At 46.8% G+C, this 9,367-nt stretch overlaps 11 non-coding genes and 20 pseudogenes across 11 annotated transcripts; all 31 read left to right on the top strand.

Moving 5' to 3' along the window:
- Nucleotides 1–35: 35 nt before the first annotated feature.
- On the top strand, nt 36–154 carry LOC138456252 (5S ribosomal RNA; annotated as a pseudogene).
- A 106-nt stretch (nt 155–260) lies between these two features.
- LOC138463821 (5S ribosomal RNA) lies at nt 261–379 on the top strand. The gene has a single exon (XR_011266405.1). It is a non-coding gene; the product is annotated as a 5S ribosomal RNA (ribosomal RNA).
- Nucleotides 380–485: 106 nt separating this feature from the next.
- On the top strand, nt 486–594 carry LOC138457787 (5S ribosomal RNA; annotated as a pseudogene).
- Nucleotides 595–1,057: 463 nt separating this feature from the next.
- On the top strand, nt 1,058–1,175 carry LOC138458997 (5S ribosomal RNA; annotated as a pseudogene).
- A 464-nt stretch (nt 1,176–1,639) lies between these two features.
- On the top strand, nt 1,640–1,784 carry LOC138459028 (5S ribosomal RNA; annotated as a pseudogene).
- Nucleotides 1,785–1,890: 106 nt separating this feature from the next.
- On the top strand, nt 1,891–1,999 carry LOC138457573 (5S ribosomal RNA; annotated as a pseudogene).
- Nucleotides 2,000–2,105: 106 nt separating this feature from the next.
- LOC138454910 (5S ribosomal RNA) lies at nt 2,106–2,224 on the top strand. The gene has a single exon (XR_011261567.1). It is a non-coding gene; the product is annotated as a 5S ribosomal RNA (ribosomal RNA).
- A 106-nt stretch (nt 2,225–2,330) lies between these two features.
- LOC138462738 (5S ribosomal RNA) lies at nt 2,331–2,449 on the top strand. Its single transcript, XR_011265331.1, has one exon. It is a non-coding gene; the product is annotated as a 5S ribosomal RNA (ribosomal RNA).
- A 106-nt stretch (nt 2,450–2,555) lies between these two features.
- On the top strand, nt 2,556–2,674 carry LOC138454584 (5S ribosomal RNA). The gene has a single exon (XR_011261254.1). It is a non-coding gene; the product is annotated as a 5S ribosomal RNA (ribosomal RNA).
- Nucleotides 2,675–2,780: 106 nt separating this feature from the next.
- On the top strand, nt 2,781–2,899 carry LOC138458740 (5S ribosomal RNA; annotated as a pseudogene).
- Nucleotides 2,900–3,362: 463 nt separating this feature from the next.
- Nucleotides 3,363–3,481, top strand: LOC138453867 (5S ribosomal RNA). The gene has a single exon (XR_011260569.1). It is a non-coding gene; the product is annotated as a 5S ribosomal RNA (ribosomal RNA).
- A 106-nt stretch (nt 3,482–3,587) lies between these two features.
- LOC138456251 (5S ribosomal RNA) lies at nt 3,588–3,706 on the top strand (annotated as a pseudogene).
- Nucleotides 3,707–3,812: 106 nt separating this feature from the next.
- On the top strand, nt 3,813–3,931 carry LOC138463819 (5S ribosomal RNA). The gene has a single exon (XR_011266404.1). It is a non-coding gene; the product is annotated as a 5S ribosomal RNA (ribosomal RNA).
- A 106-nt stretch (nt 3,932–4,037) lies between these two features.
- On the top strand, nt 4,038–4,146 carry LOC138457785 (5S ribosomal RNA; annotated as a pseudogene).
- Nucleotides 4,147–4,610: 464 nt separating this feature from the next.
- Nucleotides 4,611–4,728, top strand: LOC138458996 (5S ribosomal RNA; annotated as a pseudogene).
- A 464-nt stretch (nt 4,729–5,192) lies between these two features.
- On the top strand, nt 5,193–5,337 carry LOC138459027 (5S ribosomal RNA; annotated as a pseudogene).
- Nucleotides 5,338–5,443: 106 nt separating this feature from the next.
- Nucleotides 5,444–5,552, top strand: LOC138457572 (5S ribosomal RNA; annotated as a pseudogene).
- Nucleotides 5,553–5,658: 106 nt separating this feature from the next.
- Nucleotides 5,659–5,777, top strand: LOC138454909 (5S ribosomal RNA). Its single transcript, XR_011261566.1, has one exon. It is a non-coding gene; the product is annotated as a 5S ribosomal RNA (ribosomal RNA).
- Nucleotides 5,778–5,883: 106 nt separating this feature from the next.
- LOC138464269 (5S ribosomal RNA) lies at nt 5,884–6,002 on the top strand. Its single transcript, XR_011266850.1, has one exon. It is a non-coding gene; the product is annotated as a 5S ribosomal RNA (ribosomal RNA).
- A 106-nt stretch (nt 6,003–6,108) lies between these two features.
- LOC138454583 (5S ribosomal RNA) lies at nt 6,109–6,227 on the top strand. Its single transcript, XR_011261253.1, has one exon. It is a non-coding gene; the product is annotated as a 5S ribosomal RNA (ribosomal RNA).
- A 106-nt stretch (nt 6,228–6,333) lies between these two features.
- On the top strand, nt 6,334–6,452 carry LOC138458739 (5S ribosomal RNA; annotated as a pseudogene).
- A 453-nt stretch (nt 6,453–6,905) lies between these two features.
- LOC138459522 (5S ribosomal RNA) lies at nt 6,906–7,008 on the top strand (annotated as a pseudogene).
- A 106-nt stretch (nt 7,009–7,114) lies between these two features.
- LOC138456455 (5S ribosomal RNA) lies at nt 7,115–7,223 on the top strand (annotated as a pseudogene).
- Nucleotides 7,224–7,329: 106 nt separating this feature from the next.
- Nucleotides 7,330–7,448, top strand: LOC138455648 (5S ribosomal RNA; annotated as a pseudogene).
- A 106-nt stretch (nt 7,449–7,554) lies between these two features.
- LOC138457648 (5S ribosomal RNA) lies at nt 7,555–7,663 on the top strand (annotated as a pseudogene).
- A 106-nt stretch (nt 7,664–7,769) lies between these two features.
- On the top strand, nt 7,770–7,888 carry LOC138463861 (5S ribosomal RNA). Its single transcript, XR_011266446.1, has one exon. It is a non-coding gene; the product is annotated as a 5S ribosomal RNA (ribosomal RNA).
- Nucleotides 7,889–7,994: 106 nt separating this feature from the next.
- LOC138459093 (5S ribosomal RNA) lies at nt 7,995–8,103 on the top strand (annotated as a pseudogene).
- A 106-nt stretch (nt 8,104–8,209) lies between these two features.
- LOC138459134 (5S ribosomal RNA) lies at nt 8,210–8,328 on the top strand (annotated as a pseudogene).
- A 462-nt stretch (nt 8,329–8,790) lies between these two features.
- On the top strand, nt 8,791–8,909 carry LOC138455644 (5S ribosomal RNA; annotated as a pseudogene).
- A 106-nt stretch (nt 8,910–9,015) lies between these two features.
- On the top strand, nt 9,016–9,134 carry LOC138455753 (5S ribosomal RNA; annotated as a pseudogene).
- A 106-nt stretch (nt 9,135–9,240) lies between these two features.
- On the top strand, nt 9,241–9,359 carry LOC138454915 (5S ribosomal RNA). Its single transcript, XR_011261572.1, has one exon. It is a non-coding gene; the product is annotated as a 5S ribosomal RNA (ribosomal RNA).
- Nucleotides 9,360–9,367: the final 8 nt, after the last annotated feature.

Genomic DNA, 9,367 nt, shown 5'->3' with positions numbered 1-9,367 from the left:
AGATGCTTAAAAGTACAAAACTCACTAGGCTGAGAGCCTACGGCCACGCCACACTGAATGCGCCCGATCTGGTCTCATCTCAGAAGCTAAGCAGTGTCGGGCCTAGTTAGTACCTGGATGGGAGACCGCCTGGGAATACCAGGTGCTGTAGGCTTTTTTGTACTCCAAGTTCAGGAAGTGAGCCATTTCTCAATTGCCTTTCAAAACTGCAAGGTCTAGCCGACTAGATGCTTAAAAGTACAAAACTCACAATGCCCAGAGCCTACAGCCACACCACACTGAATGCGCCCGATCTGGTCTGATCTCGGAAGCTAAGCAGTGTCGGGCCTAGTTAGTACCTGGATGGGAGACCGCCTGGGAATACCAGGTGCTGTAGGCTTTTTTGTGCTCCAAGTTCAGGAAGTGAGCCATTTCTCAATTGCCTTTCAAAACTGCAAGGTCTAGCTGACTAGATGCTTAAAAGTACAAAACTCACTAGGCCCAGAGCCTACGGCCACACCACACTGAATGCGTCTGATCTCGGAAGCTAAGCAGTGTTGGGCCTAGTTAGTACCTGGATGGGAGACTGCCTGGGAATACCAGGTGCTGTAGGCTTTTTTGTGCGCCAAGTTCAGGAAGTGAGCCATTTCTCATTGCCTTTCAAATTTGGTATGTTTCCAAAATAATTGTATCCCGTTTTATAGCGGAAATGTTGGACAACATCATGAGGGCTGGAGCTACCTATTTACATAGAATTAGCATACAGGTAGTGTGTTCATGGGTAATAAATCGACTTTCACATGTAATGCAGTACAGAGAATATTGAGTCCTTCAAGAGGCATGAAAGAAAGCCATTATTGTATTGATTGTTCTCTCCACCTCCCTGCAACAGAAACAGGATGGATGGATTAAAGTTATCCTACCAGACATAGGAGTCCTGAATGGGCCCACCAGTCTTATATATCTCGCCTGATCGAGCGCTGATCGAGCGATGAGCGTGGTATCATATTGCAAGTGGCTGCATGGCTTAGCTTACTAAATGCAAATGCATAAGAGTAATATTCTTAGCATTTCTAGAGCCTGCGGCCACACCACACTGAATGCGCCGATCTCGTCTGATCTTAGAAGCTAAGCAGTGTCGGGCCTAGTTAGTACCTGTATGGGAGACGGCCTGGAAATACCAGGTGCTGTAGGCTATTTTGTGCTCCATGATTAGTAATTGCGCAACTTCTCAATTACTTTTCAAATTTGGTATGTTTCCAAAATAATTGTATCCCGTTTTATAGCGGAAATGTTGGACAACATCATGAGGGCTGGAGCTACCTATTTACATAGAATTAGCATACAGCTAGTGTGTTCATGGGTAATAAATTGACTTTCACATGTAATGCAGTACAGAGAATATTGAGTCCTTCAAGAGGCATGAAAGAAAGCCATTATTGTGTTGATTGTTCCCTCCACCTCCCTGCAACAGAAACAGGATGGATGGATTAAAGTTATCCTACCAGACATAGGAGTCCTGAATGGGCCCACCAGTCTTATATATCTCGCCTGATCGAGCGCTGATCGAGCGATGAGCGTGGTGTCATGTTGCAAGTGGCTGCATGGCTTAGCTTACTAAATGCAAATGCATAAGAGTAATATTCTTAGCATTTCTAGAGCCTATGGCCACACCACACTGAATGCGTCTGATCTCGGAAGCTAAGCAGTGTCAGGCCTATCGTCTGATCTCGGAAGCTAAGCAGTGTCAGGCCTAGTTAGTACCTGGATGGGAGACTGCCTGGGAATACCAGGTGCTGTAGGCTTTTTTGTGCTCCAAGTTCAGGAAGTGAGCCATTTCTCAATTGCCTTTCAAAACTGCAAGGTCTAGCCGACTAGATGCTTAAAAGTACAAAACTCACTAGGCCCAAAGCCTACGGGCACGCCACACTGAATGCGCCTGATCTCAGAAGCTAAGCAGTGTCGGGCCTAGTTAGTACCTGGATGGGAGACCGCCTGGGAATACCAGGTGCTGTAGGCTTTTTTGTACTCCAAGTTCAGGAAGTGAGCCATTTCTCAATTGCCTTTCAAAACTGCAAGGTCTAGCCGACTAGATGCTTAAAAGTACAAAACTCACAAGTCCCAGAGCCTACGGCCACACCACACTGAATGCGCCCGATCTCGTCTGATGTCGGAAGCTAAGCAGTTTCGGGCCTAGTTAGTACCTGGATGGGAGACCGCCTGGGAATACCAGGTGCTGTAGGCTTTTTTGTGCTCCAAGTTCAGGAAGTGAGCCATTTCTCAATTGCCTTTCAAAACTGCAAGGTCTAGCCGACTAGATGCTTAAAAGTACAAAACTCACAAGGCCCAGAGCCTACGGCCACACCACACTGAATGCGCCCGATCTCATCTGATCTCGGAAGCTAAGCAGTTTCGGGCCTAGTTAGTACCTGGATGGGAGACCGCCTGGGAATACCAGGTGCTGTAGGCTTTTTTGTGCTCCAAGTTCAGGAAGTGAGCCATTTCTCAATTGCCTTTCAAAACTGCAAGGTCTAGCTGACTAGATGCTTAAAAGTACAAAACTCACTAGGCCCAGAATCTACGGCCACACCGCACTGAATGCACCCGATCTCGTCTGATCTCGGAAGCTAAGCAGTGTCGGGCCTAGTTAGTACCTGGATGGGAGACCGCCTGGGAATACCAGGTGCTCTAGGCTTTTTTGTGCTCCAAGTTCAGGAAGTGAGCCATTTCTCAATTGCCTTTCAAAACTGCAAGGTCTAGCCGACTAGATGCTTAAAAGTACAAAACTCACTAGGCCCAGAGCCTACGGCCACACCACACTGAATGCGCCCAATCTCGTCTGATCTCCGAAGCTAAGCAATGTCAGGCCTAGTTAGTACCTGGATGGGATACCGCCTGGCAATACCAGGTGCTGTAGGCTATTTTGTGCTCCATGATTAGTAATTGCGCAACTTCTCAATTACTTTTCAAATTTGGTATGTTTCCAAAATAATTGTCTCCCGTTTTATAGCGGAAATGTTGGACAACATCATGAGGGCTGGAGTTACCTTTTTACATAGAATTAGCATACAGGTAGTGTGTTCATGGGTAATAAATCCACTTTCACATGTAATGCAGTACAGAGAATATTGAGTCCTTCAAGAGGCATGAAAGAAAACCATTATTGTGTTGATTTTTCTCTCCACCTCCCTGCAACAGACACAGGATGGATGAATTAAAGTTATCCTACCAGACATAGGAGTCCTGAATGGGCCCACCAGTCTTATATATCTCGCCTGATCGAGCCTGATCGAGCGATGAGCGTGGTATCATGTTGCAAGTGGCTGCATGGCTTAGCTTACTAAATGCAAATGCATAAGAGTAATATTCTTAGCATTCCTAGAGCCTACGGTCACACCACACTGAATGCACCCGATCTCGTCTGATCTCGGAAGTTAAGTAGTGTCAGGCCTAGTTAGTACCTGGTTGGGAGACCGCCTGGGAATACCAGGTGCTGTAGGCTTTTTTGTGCTCCAAGTTCAGGAAGTGAGCCATTTCTCAATTGCCTTTCAAAACTGCAAGGTCTAGCCGACTAGATGCTTAAAAGTACAAAACTCACTAGGCTGAGAGCCTACGGCCACGCCACACTGAATGCGCCCGATCTGGTCTCATCTCAGAAGCTAAGCAGTGTCGGGCCTAGTTAGTACCTGGATGGGAGACCGCCTGGGAATACCAGGTGCTGTAGGCTTTTTTGTACTCCAAGTTCAGGAAGTGAGCCATTTCTCAATTGCCTTTCAAAACTGCAAGGTCTAGCCGACTAGATGCTTAAAAGTACAAAACTCACAATGCCCAGAGCCTACAGCCACACCACACTGAATGCGCCCGATCTGGTCTGATCTCGGAAGCTAAGCAGTGTCGGGCCTAGTTAGTACCTGGATGGGAGACCGCCTGGGAATACCAGGTGCTGTAGGCTTTTTTGTGCTCCAAGTTCAGGAAGTGAGCCATTTCTCAATTGCCTTTCAAAACTGCAAGGTCTAGCTGACTAGATGCTTAAAAGTACAAAACTCACTAGGCCCAGAGCCTACGGCCACACCACACTGAATGCGTCTGATCTCGGAAGCTAAGCAGTGTTGGGCCTAGTTAGTACCTGGATGGGAGACTGCCTGGGAATACCAGGTGCTGTAGGCTTTTTTGTGCGCCAAGTTCAGGAAGTGAGCCATTTCTCAATTGCCTTTCAAATTTGGTATGTTTCCAAAATAATTGTATCCCGTTTTATAGCGGAAATGTTGGACAACATCATGAGGGCTGGAGCTACCTATTTACATAGAATTAGCATACAGGTAGTGTGTTCATGGGTAATAAATCGACTTTCACATGTAATGCAGTACAGAGAATATTGAGTCCTTCAAGAGGCATGAAAGAAAGCCATTATTGTATTGATTGTTCTCTCCACCTCCCTGCAACAGAAACAGGATGGATGGATTAAAGTTATCCTACCAGACATAGGAGTCCTGAATGGGCCCACCAGTCTTATATATCTCGCCTGATCGAGCGCTGATCGAGCGATGAGCGTGGTAACATATTGCAAGTGGCTGCATGGCTTAGCTTACTAAATGCAAATGCATAAGAGTAATATTCTTAGCATTTCTAGAGCCTGCGGCCACACCACACTGAATGCGCCGATCTCGTCTGATCTTAGAAGCTAAGCAGTGTCGGGCCTAGTTAGTACCTGTATGGGAGACGGCCTGGAAATACCAGGTGCTGTAGGCTATTTTGTGCTCCATGATTAGTAATTGCGCAACTTCTCAATTACTTTTCAAATTTGGTATGTTTCCAAAATAATTGTATCCCGTTTTATAGCGGAAATGTTGGACAACATCATGAGGGCTGGAGCTACCTATTTACATAGAATTAGCATACAGCTAGTGTGTTCATGGGTAATAAATTGACTTTCACATGTAATGCAGTACAGAGAATATTGAGTCCTTCAAGAGGCATGAAAGAAAGCCATTATTGTGTTGATTGTTCCCTCCACCTCCCTGCAACAGAAACAGGATGGATGGATTAAAGTTATCCTACCAGACATAGGAGTCCTGAATGGGCCCACCAGTCTTATATATCTCGCCTGATCGAGCGCTGATCGAGCGATGAGCGTGGTGTCATGTTGCAAGTGGCTGCATGGCTTAGCTTACTAAATGCAAATGCATAAGAGTAATATTCTTAGCATTTCTAGAGCCTATGGCCACACCACACTGAATGCGTCTGATCTCGGAAGCTAAGCAGTGTCAGGCCTATCGTCTGATCTCGGAAGCTAAGCAGTGTCAGGCCTAGTTAGTACCTGGATGGGAGACTGCCTGGGAATACCAGGTGCTGTAGGCTTTTTTGTGCTCCAAGTTCAGGAAGTGAGCCATTTCTCAATTGCCTTTCAAAACTGCAAGGTCTAGCCGACTAGATGCTTAAAAGTACAAAACTCACTAGGCCCAAAGCCTACGGGCACGCCACACTGAATGCGCCTGATCTCAGAAGCTAAGCAGTGTCGGGCCTAGTTAGTACCTGGATGGGAGACCGCCTGGGAATACCAGGTGCTGTAGGCTTTTTTGTACTCCAAGTTCAGGAAGTGAGCCATTTCTCAATTGCCTTTCAAAACTGCAAGGTCTAGCCGACTAGATGCTTAAAAGTACAAAACTCACAAGTCCCAGAGCCTACGGCCACACCACACTGAATGCGCCCGATCTCGTCTGATGTCGGAAGCTAAGCAGTTTCGGGCCTAGTTAGTACCTGGATGGGAGACCGCCTGGGAATACCAGGTGCTGTAGGCTTTTTTGTGCTCCAAGTTCAGGAAGTGAGCCATTTCTCAATTGCCTTTCAAAACTGCAAGGTCTAGCCGACTAGATGCTTAAAAGTACAAAACTCACAAGGCCCAGAGCCTACGGCCACACCACACTGAATGTGCCCGATCTCATCTGATCTCGGAAGCTAAGCAGTTTCGGGCCTAGTTAGTACCTGGATGGGAGACCGCCTGGGAATACCAGGTGCTGTAGGCTTTTTTGTGCTCCAAGTTCAGGAAGTGAGCCATTTCTCAATTGCCTTTCAAAACTGCAAGGTCTAGCTGACTAGATGCTTAAAAGTACAAAACTCACTAGGCCCAGAATCTACGGCCACACCGCACTGAATGCACCCGATCTCGTCTGATCTCGGAAGCTAAGCAGTGTCGGGCCTAGTTAGTACCTGGATGGGAGACCGCCTGGGAATACCAGGTGCTCTAGGCTTTTTTGTGCTCCAAGTTCAGGAAGTGAGCCATTTCTCAATTGCCTTTCAAAACTGCAAGGTCTAGCCGACTAGATGCTTAAAAGTACAAAACTCACTAGGCCTAGAGCCTACGGCCACACCACACTGAATGCGCCCAATCTCGTCTGATCTCCGAAGCTAAGCAATGTCAGGCCTAGTTAGTACCTGGATGGGATACCGCCTGGCAATACCAGGTGCTGTAGGCTATTTTGTGCTCCATGATTAGTAATTGCGCAACTTCTCAATTACTTTTCAAATTTGGTATGTTTCCAAAATAATTGTATCCCGTTTTATAGCGGAAATGTTGGACAACATCATGAGGGCTGGAGTTACCTTTTTACATAGAATTAGCATACAGGTAGTGTGTTCATGGGTAATAAATCGACTTTCACATGTAATGCAGTACAGAGAATATTGAGTCCTTCAAGAGGCATGAAAGAAAACCATTATTGTGTTGATTGTTCTCTCCACCTCCCTGCAACAGACACAGGATGGATGAATTAAAGCTATCCTACCAGACATAGGAGTCCTGAATGGGCCCACCAGTCTTATATATCTCGCCTGATCGAGCGATGAGCGTGGTATCATGTTGCAAGTGGCTGCATGGCTTAGCTTACTAAATGCAAATGCATAAGAGTAATATTCTTAGCATTCCTAGAGCCTACGGCCACACCACACTGAATGCACCCGATAGTTAAGCAGTGTCAGGCCTAGTTAGTACCTGGATGGGAGACCGCCTGGGAATACCAGGTGCTGTAGGCTTTTTTGTGCTCCAAGTTCAGGAAGTGAGCCAATTCTCAATTGCCTTTCAAAACTGCAAGGTCTAGCCGACTAGATGCTTAAAAGTACAAAACTCACTAGGCCCAAAGCCTACGGCCACGCCACACTGAATGCGCCTGATCTCAGAAGCTAAGCAGTGTCGGGCCTAGTTAGTACCTGGATGGGAGACCGCCTGGGAATACCAGGTGTTGTAGGCTTTTTTGTACTCCAAGTTCAGGAAGTGAGCCATTTCTCAATTGCCTTTCAAAACTGCAAGGTCTAGCCGACTAGATGCTTAAAAGTACAAAACTCACAAGTCCCAGAGCCTACGGCCACACCACACTGAATGCGCCCGATCTCGTCTGATATCGGAAGCTAAGCAGTGTCGGCCCTAGTTAGTACCTGGATGGGAGAACACCTGGGAATACCAGGTGCTGTAGGCTTTTTTGTGCTCCAAGTTCAGGAAGTGAGCCATTTCTCAATTGCCTTTCAAAACTCCAAGGTCTAGCCGACTAGATGCTTAAAAGTACAAAACTCACTAAGCCCAGAGTCTACAGCCACACCACACTGAATGCGCCCGATCTCGGAAGCTAAGCAGTGTCGGGCCTAGTTAGTACCTGGATGGGAGGCTGCCTGGGAATACCAGGTGCTGTAGGCTTTTTTGTGCTCCAAGTTCAGGAAATGAGCCATTTCTCAATTGCCTTTCAAAACTGCAAGGTCTAGCTGACTAGATACTTAAAAGTACAAAACTCACTAGGTCCAGAGCCTACGGCCACACCACACTGAATGTGCCCGATCTCGTCTGATCTCGGAAGCTAAGCAGTGTCGGGCCTAGTTAGTACATGGATGGGAGACCGCCTGGGAATACCAGGTGCTGTAGGCTTTTTTGTGCTCCAAGTTCAGGAAGTGAGCCATTTCTCAATTGCCTTTCAAAACTGCAAGGTCTAGCCGACTAGATGCTTAAAAGTACAAAACTCACTAGGCCCAGAGCCTACGGCCACACCACACTGAATGCGTCAGATCTCGGAAGCTAAACAGGGTCGGGCCTAGTTAGTACCTGGATGGGAGACCGCCTGGGAATACCAGGTGCTGTAGGCTTTTTTGTACTCCAAGTTCAGGAAGTGAGCCATTTCTCAATTGCCTTTCAAAACTGCAAGGTCTAGCCGACTAGATGCTTAAAAGTACAAAACTCACTAGGCCCAGAGCCTACGGCCACACCACACTGAATGCGCCCAATCTCGTCTGATCTCCGAAGCTAAGCAATGTCAGGCTTAGTTAGTACCTGGATGGGTTACCGCCTGGCAATACCAGGTGCTGTAGGCTATTTTGGCTCCATGATTAGTAATTGCGCAACTTCTCAATTACTTTTCAAATTTGGTATGTTTCCAAAATAATTGTATCCCGTTTTATAGCGGAAATGTTGGACAACATCATGAGGGCTGGAGCTACCTTTTTACATAGAATTAGCATACAGGTAGTGTGTTCATGGGTAATAAATCCACTTTCACATGTAATGCAGTACAGAGAATATTGAGTCCTTCAAGAGGCATGAAAGAAAACCATTATTGTGTTGATTGTTCTCTCCACCTCCCTGCAACAGACACAGGATGGATGAATTAAAGTTATCCTACCAGACATAGGAGTCCTGAATGGGCCCACCAGTCTTATATATCTCGCCTGATCGAGCCTGATCGAGCGATGAGCGTGGTATCATGTTGCAAGTGGCTGCATGGCTTAGCTTACTAAATGCAAATGCATAAGAGTAATATTCTTAGCATTCCTAGAGCCTACGGTCACACCACACTGAATGCACCCGATGTCGTCTGATCTCGGAAGTTAAGTAGTGTCAGGCCTAGTTAGTACCTGGTTGGGAGACCGCCTGGGAATACCAGGTGCTGTAGGCTTTTTTGTGCTCCAAGTTCAGGAAGTGAGCCATTTCTCAATTGCCTTTCAAAACTGCAAGGTCTAGCCGACTAGATGCTTAAAAGTACAAAACTCACTAGGCTGAGAGCCTACGGCCACGCCACACTGAATGCGCCCGATCTCGTCTCATCTCAGAAGCTAAGCAGTGTCGGGCCTAGTTAGTACCTGGATGGGAGACCGCCTGGGAATACCAGGTGCTGTAGGCTTTTTTGTACTCCAAGTTCAGGAAATGAGCCATTTCTCAATTGCCTTTCAAAACTGCAAGGTCTAGTCGACTAGATGCTTAAAAGTACAAAACTCACAATGCCCAGAGCCTACAGCCACACCACACTGAATGCGCCCGATCTGGTCTGATCTCGGAAGCTAAGCAGTGTCGGGCCTAGTTAGTAACTGGATGGGAGACCGCCTGGGAATACCAGGTGCTGTAGGCTTTTTTTGT

Source organism: Ambystoma mexicanum, chromosome 4p (genome assembly GCF_040938575.1).
Source record: "Ambystoma mexicanum isolate Mex_15411 chromosome 4p, UKY_AmexF1_1, whole genome shotgun sequence".
NCBI lineage: Eukaryota > Metazoa > Chordata > Amphibia > Caudata > Ambystomatidae > Ambystoma > Ambystoma mexicanum.
The sequence above is the reverse complement of the archived record's forward strand: the minus strand, read 5'-3'. Positions and strand labels throughout refer to the sequence as shown.